Below are 22,022 nucleotides of genomic sequence, written 5' to 3'. Positions count from 1 at the left end.
TAGAGTCTAGGGCCTCTGTAAGTTTTCCCATATCTTGCCTTGGGCTACTCCAAAAATAATTTCATAATTCTAACCATCAGTAAGAAGGGGAATATATTTTTTGGTTTAATACTATTCTTCCTAGTGTGTGGCAAGGTTAATCTTATCCTTCCTGGTTTGCGGCAAACGACTAAATGTATTAATGAAAATAAAACACTAAATGAAGAAAATTCATGGAATGGATTAAGCACATACAAAAACATGTAGGTGAACTTTGTAAAGAGAAAAGATAACATAAACCCAAACAAACAAAGTAAGTAGACTGATTTATATTTGTCTAAATCAAGGAAGGTGAAGTTCATAAAATTGTATTTGTTATAGCATGGACAAAAGTTTACGGAAAAATACATGTTTATTGAACCTTTGTAGAGATAGTCTATTCAACCTAAATAAATTTAGTTCTTTTTTTATAGTTGGTGTATTATGTCAGAAACATGTTTGTATCATTCCACAATTTAATGGTCTGTTGAATAAAATAAATTTAAAAGGTATAGAGATTGCATAGACAACAACTTACTACTCCCATTTATCAAGGATAGATCTGGCTGAGGAAAAGGCTTTCTTAATACCAATTTTGATCACTAATAGTGTCTCAGATCATGTGTCAAACAGTATATTTATCTATCATTTATTCATCTTTTATGTATCAATCATCTTTATCTAACATTTATCTATCTATCTGTCTGTCTATTCTATTTATCCATCAGTCTATCTGTAGGTTACAGAAACTAGAATGTTTTACTGAGAAAAGGAATTGAAAATACAGACCTTGGAACCTGGGTAGACGTCAGGTTCAGAGATGCAATGAGGAATGTGTGCAGATTTCAGTTTGAAAAAGTTGTATCAATAGCAGGGACAAACCTAGATAAAGCACCTGGAACAGTTGGTGATTTGATGCCTGTTTGATGCCCAAAACTGGTGGTCAGACCACAGATTGCTAAGTGCCCCTGCTATTTCCAGTTGTCTATCTCCTCCTGGTGCTGAACAATAAGAATTTCCTCAGTCTAATGTATCTGATAAGCTCTTTGGTTTAGTCCTTCTGTTATAGTTTTAATATTTTCACTGTACGTCATAGTTTCAGATAAGTCTGCTTAATTCCTCAGATGGATCCCTGCCTACGCCCAGTAATATATCATTGTCAATCTGCAGTATACTAGTACCACCAGTCAAATAGTGCATTTGTCCTCCAGATATGGGTAATCTGTGCTCAACATGAGACAAAGATGTTTATAGAAGGGATTTTTATCAAGACAGTTGTCATTTTAGAAGGCCAGAGCAAAATCTAATCTTAACAAATTAGAAGAAAATTAGAATTATAAATTAACTAGAATGATACAAGAGAGGGGTATTTTGTATTTCACTGTGTTTTTAACCTAATAGAATATTGCCATTGTTAAATCTAACAAAGGCAATGGGGAAAAATTGTCTTCTGAAGTAGATTCCAATTTTTGAAAACTAGCTCATCAATTGGCTTTGTCAAACTGGAGATACTTCATTCTTACATTTCAATTTCCTACTTGTAAATATAATTATACTTTCACAGGTCTACTAAAATAATTCATGAAAAGTGCTTGGTCCAGGGTTTGATTAAAATAGCACTAGTCTACAGTTGTATGGCACATGTCTTTTTAGCACTAAGTTGACATTTTCTTTTTATTTATTTTTAAAACTATTATATTTTACATATCAATTCCAGTTCTCTCTACTTCCCATCTCCCCCCATATAGTCTCCCCATCCCATGCCCCATTCACTCCCATGGGACATCATCAAAGTCTGTCACATCATTTGGGCCAGGACAAAGGTCCTCATCCTTGTATGTAGACTGAGCGAGGTATCCCTCCATAGGGAATGGGCTCGAAAAAGCTAGTTCATGCAGTAGGGATAAATACTGGTTCAACTCAAAGTGGGCCCATAAACTGCCCAAACTTCCAAACTGTCACCCACTTTCAAAGGGCCTAGTTAGGTCTCATGCGCATTCCCCAGCTGTCAGTCTGGAGTCCGTTTGTTCCCCCTTGTCCAGGACAGCTGTTTTTATGGGTTTCCCCATCATGGTCTTGACACTTTGTTGCTATTATCGCTATTCCCTCTACAACTGGACTTCAGAAATTTGGTCCATAAGTTGACATATTTGATAAAGTCTGTTATAATGCATTTCATAAGGTCATCTGACTGCAAAAGAAGCTAAGAATGATCCTGACAGTGGTCTTGAGTCATAGTAAAGTAACAATGATACCAAAGTGATCAAAATCAGTTTCACATAAACTCTGCTAGTTTTCCTGCAACTACACAATTGGATCTATGGCTAACAGCAGTTTCCTCCTCTGGTAAACAGAAATGGCTTTAGAAAAATTCCTTCTGTTTTACTCCCACCAAATTCCATAGCTTTGGATAGTCAAAACATGGCAGTTGAAATTATTTTGACAACAATTTCAGACTATCTTTCTGCTCAAGATTTATGATTATTTTCTTTAGGGAAAGAAAAAAAGTGCTACATGTCAAAGAGAAATAATCTTCCTTACCATCTCTAATATTTTTACTTTTAAAATGAGAAATAATACTGTTGGAGTGGTGGCATTTATTTCAGGTTAACAATTTAATCAATTAAAGGATGGACACAATTTTAGATTGAGAAGTAGCCTAGGCTTGCAGGGTTCGTCAACTATATTAGTACAGAAAGATATGGAAATCAGCCCTTTGAAAACTGCTGGGAAAATTATTACTCAATTCATCAAACAGAGAATGTTTATTAATTATCCTTTCATAAAAATTAGCAGGATACTTCCTGTCACTTAATGGTCATGTAGTTATAAATTTATTCTTAACAATTTTCATACCACATTGGGGTATTTTGTCATACTCGATTCTGCATTTCTTCTGCCATTATCCAATTATTTTAGAGTAACAAAATGATTTCAGTTCTGTAGTTTTTCTAGCATTTCTAATTACTGAGATTCTTCATTTACAAAAACATGGATGGTAAATTTAAAAAATATTATAGAGACGAATACATTGCAAACATTATATTAATTGTGTATTTGAATTCACAGATGTAGTTGATCTTTTTAAGAAGGACAATTGAAGACTAAGAACAGAGTCAGCACCCTTTACTTGACTTTCTATTGCTTTCTTATTTGCTTTCATCATAAGTTTCATGAGTAAACTATATAATGCAGTGTATAAACATGTAAAGAAAAATAATGTAAAACTAAAAAGTAAGGCTACATCAAACATTAGTGACCATAAAATGTCAGTCCTGAGCACAATTGTGCATGACCATGAAGTCATTTGGAACACATTGCTTAAGGCTATACTGATACTCTATTGATTATTTTCACCAGAGGGCACTTGAAGAACTGCAAATGGAGAGATGAGCTTTCTCTAAACTCCATTCTTCTGTCTAACAAGAGACACTCCAAAAGTACTTCAATTCCATCAACCGCACACCTCTAGGGGAGCTTCATCATACTCAGAACAGGCTTATCTCAAGAGAAGGGGTAAGAATTCATTTCCAGTACTAGTCACTCTGCATTTCACAGGCCCCAACTATTATGAAGACTGTCCTAAATGGATAAGTTTTGTCTCCTTTCCTTGTTAAGTTTGGCTATGTCAGAAGATGTACTATAAAGGAATATGTGAATGTAAAACCAATATATCTGAGAACTTCATTGAGATGTCCTCTGTATAAATTAATAAATAAATTTGTGAATACTTTTGGTTTTAGATTATTTTATATACTCAATGATCAAGTGTAACTTAGACACATGTAAAGCATTTCCTTTCCACTACAACACCATGTGTTTGCAGTGTCACCATTGCAAGAATAGTTTCATTTTTTAGGAGTGAAATGGGTTTGGGATGATTTACTATTTCCTAGTAATTGGGATACAGAAATTCTATGCAATTTCTTGCTAATAAATACAAACAAACCATTCTTTATTTTTAAATAATGTGTAGACATAAATATATGTTAATATGGTATAATTGTTTAATTTATTATATATTATTATTAAATTAAGAAAATTAACATATATAACTCATTATTTTAAGGGCTAATTAATATATGCATGTCATGTGGATATATTAATGAAGATAACTAACATGTTTTTAAGACCCCATTTTTTCAAAAGTATGTATATGTTTATATCTTTCTGTTGATGTTCATAGGGAACAGATAGCATTAGGTCATCTTGAAAAGTAGTTACAGAAGCAATGAGACTTTGATATATGTATTAGGAAATGGTCACAGGTCCATCGCAAGGTCAGAAAGCATTCTTAACCATAGAGTCATCTCTCATTAACTCATTTAGCATCTATTAAGTATTGATGTTTTTTAGTCCTGTTAGCACCTCCATTTATTTAAATTTTAGCTTACCATGTGAATGGCAACATCATTGAATATGAGATTCCTTAAGATGTTTTTCACTTACTTAACATTCTAAAAGTATTAACATTTTTGATGATAAATTATTAATTCTATCTTAATATAGATTTTATTGTTTTATTTATTAAATAACTTTTTATTTTTAAAATTATAACTTAATTACAACATTTCATTCTTCCTTTTCCTTTATCAAAACTTTTATATATATATCCCTTCCCACTCACCTCCAAATTAATTATTGTTAGTATATAAGAATTTGTCCTGGCCTGTCTTAGGCGTTCTGCTTGGATAGACCCTTGGCTGCTGCCACTAAGAGCACCACCTGTGCCTATTCACTATGTTTCCTTTTAAAAGGGCCCTGCCTAACTCCCATTTCTCTCTTTCTTTCTCTCCCTTTCTGTTTCTCTGTCTCTGCCTCTCTCTCCCTCTCTCTCTGCCTCTTTTCCTCTTTCCCACTGTTCCTGTCCCCTGTAGGCCATTTTCTCTCCTTTTCCCTTTTCCTTTAATTAAGAAACCCCCTCCACTTGAACTCAGTCACCTGGCATCTTTCTCTCATCTGCTTTTTAAAATTACAGCAGTAGCCTCTTTTTTGTTTTGCTAATTTTACTGCATGCATATGTGTTTATTGTTTTATATAAACTGTCAAGTCCACATAATATTACTTGTTTCTGTGTTTCCATGGTTAACCATTTGGCAATGGATAAACAATGGTGTGCTCATCTCTGGAGAAGACTCTCCCGAGCTGATTCAGTTCCCCACAGTTCTTTGTGTAAGGTTGAAGACCATGTGGTTTTCAGTCTAGTTTGTAATTTTCATTGATGTCATCTTTTTCAACTCATTTGTGGACAACCATGTTGGTTTTAACATTATGAAGATTATAATTTCCTTAAAAACAATGCTAATTTTGAAATACAGTAGTGTTTATTACTAAAGTTATGAACAGTAATAGAGTAGGAGTAATGTGGTTCACAAGATATTAGAATTACATGATGCTTCTTTGTAAGTGGAAATTGAAAAATATCAACATTTAATATCTTTTTTAATTTAGCTTCATTGACTGCTATGGATCACAGAATTATGCATCAAGAGTCTTCCCATCAGACATGCATGTCTTATTGAGATATAGACATCATTTAGCAAGGTTATCGAGAAGATTGTCAAGCCAGAGATGCACATTGATGGAGATTCCTTATGTAGCAAGGAAATCAGGTATATAGCTTCTGATTGTTTTAAGCTGTCCTCAGTGCAGATTCCTTTTGTGAAGAGTTCTTTTCCTCATATTACAACTTGGGGATCCTTCAAAATGCATTAAAGTGTGTTATTTGTTTAACTGGGCACATATTCTCTGGATGGTGTTGAAGATGTCTTTCCATTTAGCTATATAGTTTTGATATATAGAATATATACTGAGACGTGCTTCATAACTAGAACTATTTGTCCCACAAGGACTGTGAAGTCTCTTGCTTAGACTACTACATACAATCAGCTCGCTCTTACCTTAGAGCAAGATCAAACTAGACTAAAGGCTTTTTGTAAAAAGAAAATTTTACAGCTTGAACAAGGTGAGAGTCACAGATCTCTACCAAGGTTACTAAGAAAAACATGCTAATTCTTCACTTTCCAGTCTTCTAACAATATTTGTGTGACTAAAAACTGTCATTGGGCACTGTGTCCTCCCCTGTCTAGTTATGGTTTTGCTCTTATGGCTTCAAACCCTTGTATTGTCGCGGCAATTTTCTCAGATACTTATGGCTTGCTCTAGGTATGTGATTTTGACCAATGATGGACATTTCTTTATCACTTCAAGGCTCCTGAAGAAAAAGAGGTTGTAGTATATAGAAGAAGCTAGATGAAGCATGGAGAATTTAGAAGTAGGACAATATTATTAAAGGAGAAACAAAACAATTAATAGCACAGGAAATAAAGAACATGACTCAGATTGTGTGTGAAGTTAATATAGAAATATTTTGTCACCCGCCCCCCCTTTGCTTCTGAGAAGCATCTCTCCTTTGGGACCTTGGGTAGGAGCTGGAGTAGGTCTCTTAGCCCTTACAGTTTACTCCTAAACAATCACTAAAATCCCTTCTTGAAGGTACTAATATTTCTCTATGATTTATTTTTTCTTATTAAAATTAGAAATTTACCCTTTTAAATGCATTTCCTTTCACCTTTGAAGTGACATGCATATGGGTTAACTTCTGATAGTATAAATAAATAACAAAGAGAATGTCAATAGATTGACCCTTAAGGAAATTTTTCCTTTAACATTTGTCTTACACAGGTGGGCAGGAACATATATCTCAAAGAAGAACCACCCAGAAAGCAAGTGGTAGAAACCATCAGGGTCACCATTTCTGGTCCATAATCTGATTAGAGCGAGCCTTGTCTTCAGTTTATGTTAAGCTTAACTGCATTCAGTTTGAGATTAATCAAAAAGCAATATTCATTATGAACATTCTTGGTTCTACTCAGTAATGATCAAATTTAGTAGAGTAGATGAAGTTGCCTTCCTACTCAATACATATTTTAGAGGAGACTACTGACTTGTCAAAATGAATAAAAATGAGTGTACAAACATGATTCAGAATATACTGGGTTTCATTTTAGTCAAATTACAAAGAAACTTGAAAATATTTAGTTTAGTGCCAACAAATAATAGTTTTTTTTTACTCTCCTTTTTCCTTTGTCAAGAAGAAAGGCTGAGTATGATGGCATGTGCATTTAATCTCAGCACTGTAGTGATAAAGGCAGGTGAATGAATCTCTGTGAGTTTGAGGTCATCCAAGTACATAAAGCTGGTTTCAGGACAACCAAGGCTACACAGTGAGATCTTGTCTCAATAAATAAAGAAACAAAAGGAGAGCTAAAACTAATGTATGCATTATAGACTAGGTATTTGATATTAATGATATTAAAGATGCACATTTGATACTTGAAAGACTTTAACATCTCAAAAAAGTTCTTCAAATAAGCAAACACATAGTAGTAAAGTAACATGTGCTGATTACATAACATCACATATTTGGTAGGGGATGAGGAACATATGACAACAAAGAAGGCACTTTAGTGATATGAAAGAACTCTAAACTAAATTTTATGTTTCCATTTTCCCTGAAAAGTCATGTTATAAAGCCTTAGGAATGACAATGATCCATTAGGTTAACACTATTGGGCAGATCTGGTCTGACATCATCAAAGTCAACAAATCTGACTGCTACTGAATAATAATAATAATAATAAACTACTTCTAGGAAGCATGATTTTGAATAGTTTATTTGATGGCTTTGATACAATCTGTGAATATATTTATCATATCTGTGTGTCTCACAGCTCTTGGGTTGAAGTATAGTTGAAGTTTGATTTAGCAACTGAAATTAATTTTCCAATTCTACTCTGTGAGAGCTGTTTTGCAGTGCTATAAATCCCAAGACATGTTCAACAACTTTAAGTAATTACTAGTAAGTGACAAGCAAGTATTTTATTTTGCAGCTTTAATTAGTAATTATAAAACAGTATATTTCCTAGAATGTAATGATAAAATAACAAATAGCTTCAACCAATTTTAAATTGATTATTTTGCTTTTGTTCCCGGTGAAAATTATGAATGAAAATTGAAACATCACAGTATGCAATGCTCCATGATCGATATTCCCCAGAATTATGTCTTTTTAATTAAAAACAAGGAATCTCAACTTGCATTCAATTTCAGCAACCTATGTAATATTACCCTGTCTTTCAAGACATCAACATTTTTGCTTTAATGTTACATTTCCCTATTTTTATACCAAATAATCGGTATCTTGTTTTGCAAACAAAACATTTCTTGGCATATGGCCATTTTTTACTTCTCGGTTATTTTCACAGTCCTATAAGAGAACTAGCGAGTAAATTTTTAATTATTATATCACAGTACAGGAATGAATTGGAATGCCCTTAAAAGTATAATGACTGAATGCAAAACTAATGAATTTCAAAAATATGCTAGTAAATCTGTTCTGAAAATAGAGAATCATATATTATTCTATTTGTATTTTTTACCTCTGTTTTCTTGAAAGGCATCTGTCAAACAAATATGAAGAAATGAGAGATGTGAGGAAAAATCTAAAAGTTCCAATTGTCTTAACTTAATTTAAAATATCAGCAACAGGGAAAAGAGTCATTTCATGGAAATTATACTGAGCAGTGCATAAACCGTGCTTTAGCATAAGGTAGAGATTGGAAGAGGAACTCAAAGACATAGAAAAACAAAGATGTTCTTGCTTTAGAGGGCAGAAAAGTGGGATGTTAGTTCTTGGTCTTACTTGTGTTGTAATTGATGTATCCATTTGTTCCTAAGTGTCTCATTGGTAAACTGAGGATGATTACATTGATGTGCATTTGTATCATAAAGTATCACATAAAAAGCATAGCTTAAGTAAACAAACTAGGCAATTATTTCATTGCCACTGCTTCAGTCTACTGCAAGGAATGATGGAATTTTTAGCATAATCATAGTAAATATAGTGATTAAATGTAAATATGGCTTATTTCTTGAAAGAAAAATTTACCAACATTACTAATAGGTTTAATAAAGGGTGTGAGGGGAAGGAATAATTCAAAGACAATTCTTTTTACACTCATTTGTTTTAATTTTTCAGATTATACTTGCATCATTTTCAAATTTCATATCCTCTTCTAAACCTTACTATATGTTTCCCCAATTATCTTTAAATTTGAGGCCTTTTTATTAATAGTTGATTTTATATATACATAAATATATATGTGTATATATACAAGTACATGTAATATACATTAGCTAATATATGTGTATATGTATTATATACATATATATGTTCTTCCTTAGCCTTGGTCTTAAGTAACTTAGAGCTATAATGTTATTTGATAAAAATAAAACTCTTATGGTTGTATGTTTGAGGGGAAAAAGCTATTTGTTGGGTACATATAGTTCATAGGCTTGATATAACATATGACAGAGATGCTGGATGAACAAAAGTTTATATAATTTTAAAGTTCAAAGAAGAAAATGAAATTACATATCCAGTATTGAAATTACATATAACCAAGTTGTTTTTCAAGTTTTCCAAATTGGATGACATTGTTTATAAACCGTAGGTAAATAAAGAACTAAAGCCCAGTTTTTAAGATATGAAACATAATTATTTAAGAAATATAAGATGTTAACACACCTCAAAGATTCATTTTAAGAAAAAATCACATGACCATCACATTTTTAAGGAACAGGTCAGTGAAAATTAGCAAGCATAATTTTAGTTGGGTGTCTAAATATCTTGCTTTACATTTTCCTTGGGAAGAAAGAAAATGACGTGAATGAATCAGAAAATTAGGTCCCAACAAAAGCAGAATGGGTTAATGGGAAGTTTTGCGAATTTTTAAAGAATCTTATGGTAACATGACAGTGAAAAGGAAACAGATAACACTTGAATACAGCAATAATCATACCAGCAAGCCTCTGAGCAGATGAGAGGAGGTGAGCTCATTTGAATATTGAAATTTGTTCTTGCCTATGACCTTGTCCATCGTAGTTCATCTCCGGAGTGATATACTATATTTTTAGTTGGTTTAGGAGAAATGACATTTTGTCACAACTCTGGCTGTATTCTGTGTGAAGGAATGAAAGAAATTACCTTGCAGAGAAATTTAAAAGATAATTATAAGCTCTAAGAAATGTGTGGATCTACTATACATTTTCCTCAAAGCCAGGGTGTTGAGTGTTGTTTCCAAGACTGTTGAAATTCTTGAAAAACGTTCATATTCCTCAACAAACATAGCAAAGGTAACTGTTTTCTTCTTTCCTTCCTGTATGACTTCTTCCACCTCTAATAGGGGAATAACACTCAGAATAAACAATCTTTGAGCTGTTGCTATGAGAACTGAAATATTAGTATGATACATTTTACCATCTATATGCTTTACTCAGAAAAGTTTGGAAGATATGAGTTCCCTTTTTATTAAAAGCCATAAAGTCCATACAATCTATATGTAGTAGCTTCTGCAAAATCAGAGCCTAGGATTATGTACTTTAAGGCCTATAGCTTCCAGAGGAAGAGTGGATTAGATGGACATAGACAAATCATTATATGAAACAAAAATGGAGAAGTGAATCCTGCACAGAGCACTTCAGATTCTACAGGTTATGAACAAGTTGTGAAAAGGCAGCTGATTGTTAGCATATTAATGAAAGATAAGCTTACTTTTGTGAAGCAACTATAATATGAAGATTTAAAGGGAAGTTTAGAGGTTTCTTAGTTTCAAGAAGTACATAAAATATCAGATGAAGCTCTATTGAGAGTAAAATAATGATATGTTTTGGACATTAAATTTAAGATTTTGTGCAGTAGTTTTGAGAGACTATAGACACAGATGAAAGGATGGTCTTTGCAGTATATCATTTATGATACACTTAGGGACTATGCTATTGACCAGACTGTATCGCAGGACTTCCTCTTCAACATAAGAAAAATGGCTGACAGAACCCATTGAAAGAAGTTCATTTGCCTCATTATAGAAGTTATTTCAATCCCTCAAGGAGGCCCTTGCCCTCCCTGGGGAGCGGAAGGGGATGGAGTGGGGGTGAGGGGTTGGGAGGATTGGCGGGTGGGGGAGGAGAGGAGGGAGAGGGAATTGAAAGTGACATGCATAAAAAGTTAAATAAAAAATAAGAATAAAAATTACATAAAAAAGAAGTGATTTCAGTACATTATGGTGAGAAAGACAGATAAGAGTATCCCCATTACTGTCATTTCAGTCCATCATGGTCATGGTAGGGAAAGCAAAAGGCTGGAGTATCTTCATTCCTGTGATGTCAACCTGTCCTTGTGGGAAAGACAGGAGGCAGAAATTCCTCTCTCATTGGAGGTGGGAATGTATGTAAGCCAGCAGCTTGTTTGCATGACAGAGACAAGGAAGCAGAGGATAAACCAGAAGCAAGGGCAGCTGTGACCTTCAAAGACCTGCTGGACTCACACTAGCCAGGTCCCACCTTGCTTTGCTAAGGCAACTCTCAAGCACTAAAACATAGGGAGTGTGTGTTCAAATGATAGTCTATTAGAAACATGAACAATTCAAACCATAACAGGAAATATTAGCAAGATTAAGTTAGGAGATTTGTGTACTGAGCTCATTCTTCCAGTAAATAAAACAGACTCTGAGCCTCATGATCATAGGAATCAGATAGTCTAAGTAAAGAACTGACTTCTGGATGTGCACACACATGCACACAGACATACACACACCAAAGAATACAAACAGATATGCAGATATACAGATTGTATCACACATATATATTACAAAATGTTTTTACAAAGTCATGAGACTTATTAACAAAGGATAGAATAGTAGTCTTTGCAGAAGAAATAATGTCTTCAAATCTGCTGGTAAAGCCAAACAAGATATACAGGGTAAAAGTGTAATGGCAATGGCCGCCTGTAAAACCTGGAGTGACTAACTGACATAATTACATACTAGATGCATTCCTAGATTGGAGTGCAATATGATGGCAGTATGAAGTGTAAATGCAAATGAAATAACCAGGTATAAAACATACCACTCAAATATTCTCTGCATTAAAAAAAGAAAATTGACTGTAAATTATTAGTTTCCTGGAAATCGATAAAGTGTTAAAACATTCAAACTACAAAATCTGGGCTGAGGAGATGGATCAGTGGATAAAACACTTGCATCAAAGGCATGAATGTCTATGTCTGGACCCTCATTACTCACAAAAGATCCAGATTCAATTATATATGTGTCTGAAATACTAGTGGCCTTATTAGGAGGTAAGACAGGAGGCAGAGGAATAGCAGGAATTCTGAAAGCCATCTAGTCTAATATACAGAGCATAAAAAGCAGTACTTCGTCACAAAGATGTTCTGTAACATACACACACAGAAAAAATCCAAATGTCAGTCATATGTATTAAATTAAAAATATCTAAATCCATTAATAACATTTCTGAAACAAAATTCCCCACTATTAATTAAGTAAGATTAAAACATTATTGCAGTTGAGAAAATTCAATATAGTGTTAATGTATGCTTCTGATATTAGAAAACACAATAAAATTACCAATCAGAGTGAGGTTATTAAGTTTATTATTCATCTGATATCAAAATCATATCCTAATTTTGATCTAAGTTAATATCGACTGATATCCTTTTAAAAGGATTAGGCTTACTACCTACCTAAGAAAGTAACTCATAATTTCACATAAAGTACATAAACTGGGTTATATCAGAGTTATTATAAGTATGACTATCATACCTGGAAAAGGGAGTGAAATGATCATAAAAGGTCAATTTTGTGAGACAAGGGACCCCAAATCCACTGGTGAGGAGAAAGTCTAGAGTATCATATTTTCAAGTACTTTAATGCACTATTTATGGACAGCTTACAGAATCCCCAAAGCTCTCCAAGACCCCATTTCTCCAAATCACTATGTATGTAATGTGCAATATTATAATAATCATAGGCATATTTTTATTATTTTATTGTTTTAATTATGATAATAAATATAACATAGCTTTAAAGTTAAAACAATCATAATTGTATTACCCCTAATCCACATATAATGTACATTCTAGTAAATGCAGTTAGTGTTTGTTTCTACTAGGCTATCGATAAATATGCCTGTTTTCTTTTTCTTTTTTTTCCCTTAGTCTTTTTTATCATTTTTTATTTTAATTTTAAATAGCTTGTTTTACATGTCAATCCCAGTTCCCTCTCCCTCCCCTCCTCCCGCACTCCCCTTCCCCCCCACCCTCCCACCCTATTGCCAAATCCTTCCACATAGGGGATATCTAGAGTCTGTCATTTCACTCTGGGTAGGGTCCAGGCAATCCCCTAAGAGTCCAGGATGAGAGAGCATCCCTCTTTGTGCTATAGGCACACAATGACTGTTTGTATTCCAGGGATAGACACTGATCCACAGCTCAGGGCCCCATAGGTTGCCCAGGCCTTCTCGCTGACACTCACATTTGGGGGGTCCAGATCAGTCCCATGCTGGCCTGCCCACTGTCGCTTTGGGGTCCAAGAGCTCTCCCCTGTTCAGATCAACTGTCTTTGCTGGTTTTGCCAGCCCATTCTTTGCCAATTTGCTCATCACTCCTCTCTCTCTGTCACTGGGTTCCTTGGGTTCAGTTCAGTGATTAATTGTGTGTTTGCCTCTGCTTCCATCAGTCACAGGATGAAGGCTCCCGGATGGTTATAGACATCAAGTTCATTATCAGGAATGGGCATTCGAGGTGGTCTCTCCACTATTGCTTTGCTTGCCAATTGGTGTTATCCCTTGAGATCACTCGAGGTCACTCTGGTGCCTGATCTGTCTTCTATCCTATGATTCCCTCTTCCCCCTATTCTACCCCCACCCACTCAACTTCCTGTTCCCCCATGACCAACTCTCTTCCTCTTCACCCCCTCTCTTCTTCCCAGCTCCCACTCCCCCCCACATATATGGATGTTAGACATGGATCAGGATAGTGCTAGTCTGCACTTCCACTGATAGAGAGTTTGGGAAACAGGAAAGAACCTAAAAGATATGCATATATGCATAGTAACCAAGAGAAGAGGATTGAGACAAGATCTTCTGAATGGATGGGGAACAAGGCCTGTTTTCATAATGGACACATCCAGGAAATTAAGGACATGTTACTAGTATGAAGTGGGTGAGGACAGAAAATAAAATTGTGACACATTAAAGATTATAGCTAAATGAGCCATCAAAAATACAAATTTAGCTCTGAATATCAGAAATATATTTTATAGTGAGTAATAACTCATGATGTCTAATGGACATAGGTCAGCAGAAACCTGGACAGAGTATTAGAGAAATGCATTTCTTAAGAATTTCTGCTTGGCATTCCATTTTTCATTCAAATTCTTCTGTCTGCAGTTTGCCATACAGGCAGAAATTAGCCCGCAAGTAATTGTACTTCTAATGGGTTCATTGAGTAATGACTTCATTACCTTTCTCCTAAAATGTAGGGACCTCTCTACAATTGTATGCCCAATTACCTCATTATTACAGTCTTGATTTTCAGCCTCGGTGTGGTTAAGTGCAAACTATTTGGGGGTCAAAGTTTTGAATGTGTGAAGGGCAAACTCTAACTATGTACCCATTCCTATAGTCTATGGCTGCTGTATCATTATATTTCCAAACTGAGAACATAAAGCAATGATTCTACCTTGAGTCTTGTGATTATATGCTTTGGTAACTCACTAGTAGCAGGCTGTCTCATTTCTCTCTATCACATTCAGTTGACAGTAGCAATAGCACCTGCATCTACTTTGTGAACTTGCTTCCTATAGTTATTTGCATATTGTCTTATGAAAGATGGCTGTTGAACAACACAACACCTTGGTGGCTTCTGTGGGGGTATAATTGATACTTTGGTACTGAAAACATCAAAACATATGCAAGGCAGGTGCTGAATACACTTTTCACTTAGCTTTTAAAGACATTGTATTGTTTTCCTTCATTCTTCTAGTTGAATTAATAATAAGGTCTCTAGATTGATTTCCAGAAAGGAGGATAAACAAGCCATACCCACAGCTAAACACTGAACTGAATTCCTGGAACCTAGTGACAGAGATGGAGGAGTGATGAGCAAATGGATCAAGACCATGATGATGAAAGCCACAAAGACAGCTGACCAGATAAGGGGGAGCTCTTGAATCCAGACTGATGGATGAGAGTCAAACAGGAGACTAATCAGACTCCATGAATGTAGTGCCAAGGAGGAGGCCACAGAAATCACTGGGGCCCAGGATATCTTGCCTCATTCCACTTCTCTGGGGTATCATACATCTGTCTTGGGAACTGCCTTGTTTACCAGACTCACTGGCACTGGGATTATAGGCTAACACTCCCCTGATCCATATATAAAATCCATATATGAGTGAGTACATACCATGGTTGTCCATTGGGAACATCGGAGGAGGGGAGAGGGAACCAAGAAAAACAGAGGGGATAATAGGAGGGGAGAAAAAGGCATGGGGGGAGCAGGAAGGATTAGTCGAGGTAAGAATAGAGGAGAGCAGGATGAGAGATACCATAATAGATCAAGTCATTATAGGCTTGAGGAGTGAGCTGTGAGATCTCCAGAGATCTACAAGGATAACCCCAACTGGCAAACTGAACAATAGTGGAGAGACTATACCAATAGCCCCTACTTGATGGTAGGTTTGATGACTATCCAATATGCTATCCTAGAAACTTCATCCAGAAGCAGAGACAGATACCCACAGCTAAACACTGAACTGAACTCCTGGAACCTACTGACAGAGATGGAGGAATGATGAGCAAAGGGGTCAAGACAATGATGATGAAAGCCACAAAGACAGCTGACTGGATAAGGGGGAAGCTCTTGAATCCCAGACTGATGGCTGAGAGGCCAACAGGAGACTGATCCAGACTCCATGAATATAGTGCCAGGGAGGAGGCCACAGAAATCACTGGGGCCTTGAGTAGTAGATCAGTGTTCACCATGGTTTATGAATGAACTTTGGGAGCCGATTCCAAATAGAGGGATGCTCTCTCAGCCTGGACACATGGGGAATGGCCTAGGTCCTGCCCAGGATGAAATGACAGACTTTAAAGTTCCTCACCAAGGAGGGTCTCACCCTCCCTGGGGAATGATGTGAATGATGTGGGGATTGGGTGGGGGGCTAGGTTCTGTTGGAGGGACAAGGGAGGAGGTGTGGGAGAGGGAGCTGGGAATGACATGTGAAACATTTACATTTCTAATTTAAATAAAAACATATATTGAGAAAAAATGGTATAACAGTCCTGGAAAAGTAAAAGAAGCAGGTGTTTATAAGTAAATGTTGAAGGATTATAGATAGGCTGCTATTGTGTTGTGTCTTTTTTTAAAGACTTATTTTAATATTCATTTGCATTTATGTGGATACATGTCTGTGTGTGTGTAGGAGACATGTTTATTGGTACCTATAGAGGCCATGAGAGCATGTCAGATCCCCGGGAGCTCCAGTTATAGTCTGTTGTGAGCTATCCTATTTAAATGTTGGAAAAGAAACAGTGCCCCTGGGAGAACATGAAGCACTCTTTGCGTGTGTGCTGTCTCCTCAATTCCATCATGTGAACTCTTTATCTTGTGAATATAGATATCACCATATGATAGAGAGACCAAATTTTCTTTTATTTAAAATGTCAAGAATTTCCTCTAAATTTCCAATAATTTATTAAGTATAAGAGCTATGTTTTAGAGATCATACTATTGGATGTCATGAAAGGAAGATAGGAATGGAAAACGTAAACACTACAGGAATTGTGAAAAAGGATACACTAGGATTAGGATGCCCAGTCAAAATATCCAGCCTCCATTTATTTTTAATTAAAGCAGCCATTAAGACAGTGTCAAAATACTAAAGCCTACTGGTTGATATTCAGTATAAAGAAATATATGGATGGTCCAGTAGAGGAATTTGTGGAGTTTAAACTGAAGAATACACTTTAAAGAGTTAGAGTCATTGTTCATATGTGACACAGAATCTGTGGAGCAGGGCTAAACACAAGGATCTAATCAGGAGGGCTTTGATTTTGCCTTACTTTGTTTGCTTGGGTTTGGTTTTAATGCTGGAGACTGGGTCCACGTCCTGACACAAAATAACCCCACTCCTTATCACAGATTTGCCCGGCTTAAAAAGATGGCTGATTTCTTCATAATCCGTTGTTATGGAAAACTATTAAGGTTTTGAATTTAGGGAAAAGAAAGTGAAAATAAAAATGTCAAAAGTTTGCAATAATTTCTGGGTTTCAAAAAAGAAGTTATTTTATCAAGGATTTTCACTGACTTTGGGATAAACACATCAATCAATCAAAAACAGACAAGGAGTAAAGGAATGATACCTGAGCAGGAGAAGGAATACAGATGTTATCTATGTGTATGTCAGTGTGAACTCATCCACCAGATATGTACAAGTAGGAACTCCTAAACAGGTATGTAGGCAAGTTTTCTATTTTGTGTGTTTTAAATCTGCTTTTACTTTTTAATATATAACTTTTTTACATATAAGCATGCACAACAGTTGAGGAGGTTATTGTTCTATATTTGAGCCTAAAACTAGTCTTGTTTTCTACTTATGGAATTAAGGTACAACACAAACAACTAGGATGAGAAAATTATTCAAAGTAATCACTTACATTATATTCTTTGTGTAGTGAAACTGAAGCATAAAAAATGTAAAAGAAGCTCAGATCATTCTGTCTCATAGCATTTGGGTTTGATTTTGCAGCATAAGAACAAAGCAAAACAGGTGTGCAAGGCCTGTGCATGTGTGTAGTGTACATATAGAGCTGATTTTATGTATAATGAGAAATGGTCATCCAATATCTCCTTTGGTCCTATTGCATTTCAGAGCCTTATTTCAAAACAAGGAAGATCAGGCATGATTGAATATCAGTGCCCCTTAACTCATGGCTTGGGATCATTTTATGAACCAGGAAAAAAATCTCCTAGAGTTATATTACAGAAAATGAGTAAAAATGGGATGAAGGAAATCATTGGTGCAAGTTAATTTGCTTGTGATTGTGTTTTATTGATCTTTCATGCCAGGGTATTTCCTGAATAGGAACTAAACGGTACAAGAAGTAACAAAAAGCAACAACAGCCAGAAAATATGTGGTTATCACATGGTCTGGAGGCCCTGTAATAAGGGTTTCAAGTCAAATGCCCACAAAGCAAAGCAGAATAAAACTTGCTACTGGGAAAGAATTTGTTTTTAAATAGTCACGATACCAAGAGATATGTTACAGTGGGAAACCACCCCAGGGGGTTTCCTTCCCAGATTCTTGTGTGCCAAAACAAGGAACTGGATAGTGCCTGAAACAGAGACAGTTAACTAGGGAAAGATGGATTTACCAAGTCATAAGCTGAAAGATAGAGAAAATAGTTTCATAGGACAACAGGTGTGGTTGCACAAAGGACGGGGGCATTTTAGTGATTGTGAGAGTACGCTGTCCCCTATGCACTGTGCAGGCTTTCTTCTGCTCTGTTTCATGTGATGCTGTATGCAACTCTACATCCCTGGTCTCAGGATCATCTTAAATTTCCAACCAAGTGTGTGTTTTACAATCACAACGGATCATATACATGCAGAAACTTTGGAGTGTTCTGTACCTGGTCAAACTACAGGATTGTCAGAGGCTGATTGGAATAGGCTTCATCAACAGTATAGGGAACAACAAAATTCCTAGAATAATTGGGAGTTCAGCCTGATAGTATTTTCAAGCATACACCAAATGTTCAAATGAAGTTTCATATGGGGCCTTGCCCATCACAGTGTTAAAGGTTTCCATATCTTCATGGTTTCAGGTAAAGAAGCGACACCCTCTCCTTGATTTGGTGTGTCTGAGAAGCAGGCACATTGGAATGTCTTTGAGTTTGTCTCTGTCTATTATGAACCACTCTGAAGGTCTTTGTGTAATGTCTTTACACATCTAACAGGCTTGCTTCCTAGACTAGCTTAGAGAGAAAGGAAAACTATAGGGATTGAAACAGAAGGGAGTTGACATCTCAACACTAACTGAAAGTTATACAAACATATCTCTAAAAGAGGTGTAATTGCTTATCCAACCCAATCTATTATTTTATGCCATCCCTTCTTCTTAGTATGCCCCAGAGATTTATTTTAAGGGAAATTGTTGATTGATTTTCTGGCTCACCATTTTCCAGACCTCTTACTCTATTTCTTTTGTATATGTCTTTGGGCCATGGGTGGGTGTTTGTGCTAAGTTCTTATCATTTTTATAGAGAGAACAAATTGTACTATATTTAAATGAAATAATGATAAATTAATATAGTAATTACTTGTCTTATTTCCCTTTTTGTTGAATCTTAATTACCATACATATTCCAAGTTAGAGTACCCCATAGTATCTAGTAGCAGGTCAAATGTAATAAGATAATTAAATCATTTAATTAGATTAAAATTGACTACCAATTATATATATTCAGACTATTTCAGCATGATATTTTTCCAAATGTGCAAGCTTTTAGTGACAATGAGAAGGTTCTTAAAAATAATAACTAGCAATCACAATTATGCTGTTTCTGACTTTTAACATACATTCAAATGTAGTGATTTAAAGTTGTTATTTTTCTAAGTAGAAGTTGTGTATGAGTGTTTCAGAACAACAGCCATTGTGGAGGAAAGTGTAGAACAAAGTAAAGAAAAATGCTTCACAACTGATGTGCAATATAGCTATAAGCATTTTACAAATCAATTTTGAATGGTATGTCTGTGTTTCTGGTAGAATAAATTGCATTTTAGTGGATATAAATGGAATCAATGTAATTTACTTTTCTGACATTTATGTGTTTTCTTTCCCTCCCCATTTAACTTTACAGGAACCATAAAGCTGAATTAGTTAGAGAACCACTTCTGTGTTTAAACATGTCTGCTCTGTAATTGCAGTGTGTTTACTGACAAGAGGCCAACACTCTTAACACTATGAGCAGGCATGTATCAGGGATTATAATTAAATAGTATCTCATTAACAAAGTACAATCAGATGGTTGTGTTTGTAATAGAAACATTATTGAAATTATGATTAACTTTAAAATAAATACAGTTGAGAAGTAAAGTAAGATTTCCCTAACAAAATAATTTTGAAAGTTGAGAAGACAGATGGATTCTTGCCATGCAGACTGTGCATTTTATTAAGAGCAAATCAAAGTAACATTTAATATCATTGTTAATAATTGCATCAAATTATTATCTATTTATATTTAAATGTTAAAATTATTGTAGTCTATAATCTTAAATTAATTGTTTTCAATAATTTAATAATTATTATATCTAACCTCAGGAGAAGGAGTTAGGCAGGCCGCACAGTGATATTTCCAATATACATGTGAGGACAATTAAAGTTTAGAGAAAATGAATTACTCTAGCATGATAGGAGAAAGAATGGAACCTGGGAGTTTATGTTCTAATTACATAGAAACAGTATATATCCAGGGAGTAAGGATTTATATTACATACTTGCAAATGCACAGACACACACACACACACACACACACACACACACACAATGAGAAATTGGGAAATATGTATTATATGTCATAGATATATATTTGAGAACAAAGAATAAAAATTGTGTAAGACATTTGTAATTCAAACACAAAACTTAGTTTAATATATTCTGATACTAGGAGTTATCATAAAGGTCTATATTATGATGACTAATTTTATAAATATTAAAACACATAAATGAGCCTTGAGGTATTCTGCTGAAGGGAGGAAGGATTGTAGGATCCAGAGTAGTCAAGGGCATCAGAAAAAAACACATAAATAAATATTCTTGGCTCATAGGTACTCAGAGTCTGAACTAAAAATCTGAGAGCCTACATGGGAATGACCTAGACCATCTAGATACATGTGACAGTGATGTAGCTTGGTCTATTTTTTGGAACACCTAATAATGAGAGCAGCAACTGGTTCTAACATTTTGGATGTTTCTTGAGAAACTTTTCCTCATGCTGAGTTACCTTGTCTAGTCTTAATACAAGGGAAAGTGCTAAATCTTACTACAACTTGATATATCATGCTTTGTTGATAACCATGGGAGACATATCTGTTTCTGAACAAAAACCATAACAGTGTATTGGGAGTACAGAAGGGAGTGGGTAAAGCAAATTGGAGGAGAAGAGTGCAGGAAAACTGCAATCAGAGTATAAAAAATTAATTAAATAATGTAATAAATAAACATAATACTAAGAATAGCCATAGATTTTTTGTACATATAATATTATTGAAAGATTGTCTTGCTATATTTTAATTAACAGAATATATTGAGTGAATATTCATATATTATGTGTGCATGATCATACACAAGAATATAAAAATAAAAGTGTATTGATTCAACCAAACACTTGATTTCAAGATTGTTTTATACACAAAAGCATGGCTTTCTGTCTGCAAAAGGATGAGATAAACAGTAGTAAATGCAGCCTTGCCCTTCCATCCTATAGTGAAGAGGTAAGTACCAGGAGATTCTCCAGCCCGAATTTGCCACTTTGAGTTCACTGACCTGCAGCTGCTAGATCCTTCCTGCCACCTAATCCTCCAGAGGGACCATGAAGCAAAACAAAGCATCCAGCATCAGCTACTACTCCTGTCTAGCTCCTCCACCCTCTGGTAGAGGGGGGGGGGACCTGGAGACAGAACAAAGCATCCACCATCGGTTGCCATTCTTATCTTCCCCCTGCATACTCTGGGAAAGAGGAGAGGATAGAGCCTTGAACCCATATCCACCAGGAGAGAGAGAGACCCCACCTGCATCCACTGCAAGAAGAGATGGGAAGATGACAGTATAAGAAATCATTCACCAACAGAAAGATTTACATGATACCACCAGACTCTAGGGATTCTACACCAGCAAGACCTGAACATCCCAATGCAGATGAGGCAAAAGAGAATGACTATAAAAACAACTTCATGAAAATGAAAGAGATGCTCAAAGAGGATATGAGAAAATCCTTTTAAGAAATTGAAGAAAAAACAAACCAAAAAATGCAAGAAAACAACAAGTCTCTACAAGAAAGCAAGGAAAGTCAAGAAAAA

This window comes from Mesocricetus auratus, unplaced genomic scaffold (genome assembly GCF_017639785.1).
Source record: "Mesocricetus auratus isolate SY011 unplaced genomic scaffold, BCM_Maur_2.0 Super-Scaffold_15014, whole genome shotgun sequence".
Classification (NCBI taxonomy): domain Eukaryota; kingdom Metazoa; phylum Chordata; class Mammalia; order Rodentia; family Cricetidae; genus Mesocricetus; species Mesocricetus auratus.
The sequence above is the reverse complement of the archived record's forward strand: the minus strand, read 5'-3'. Positions refer to the sequence as shown.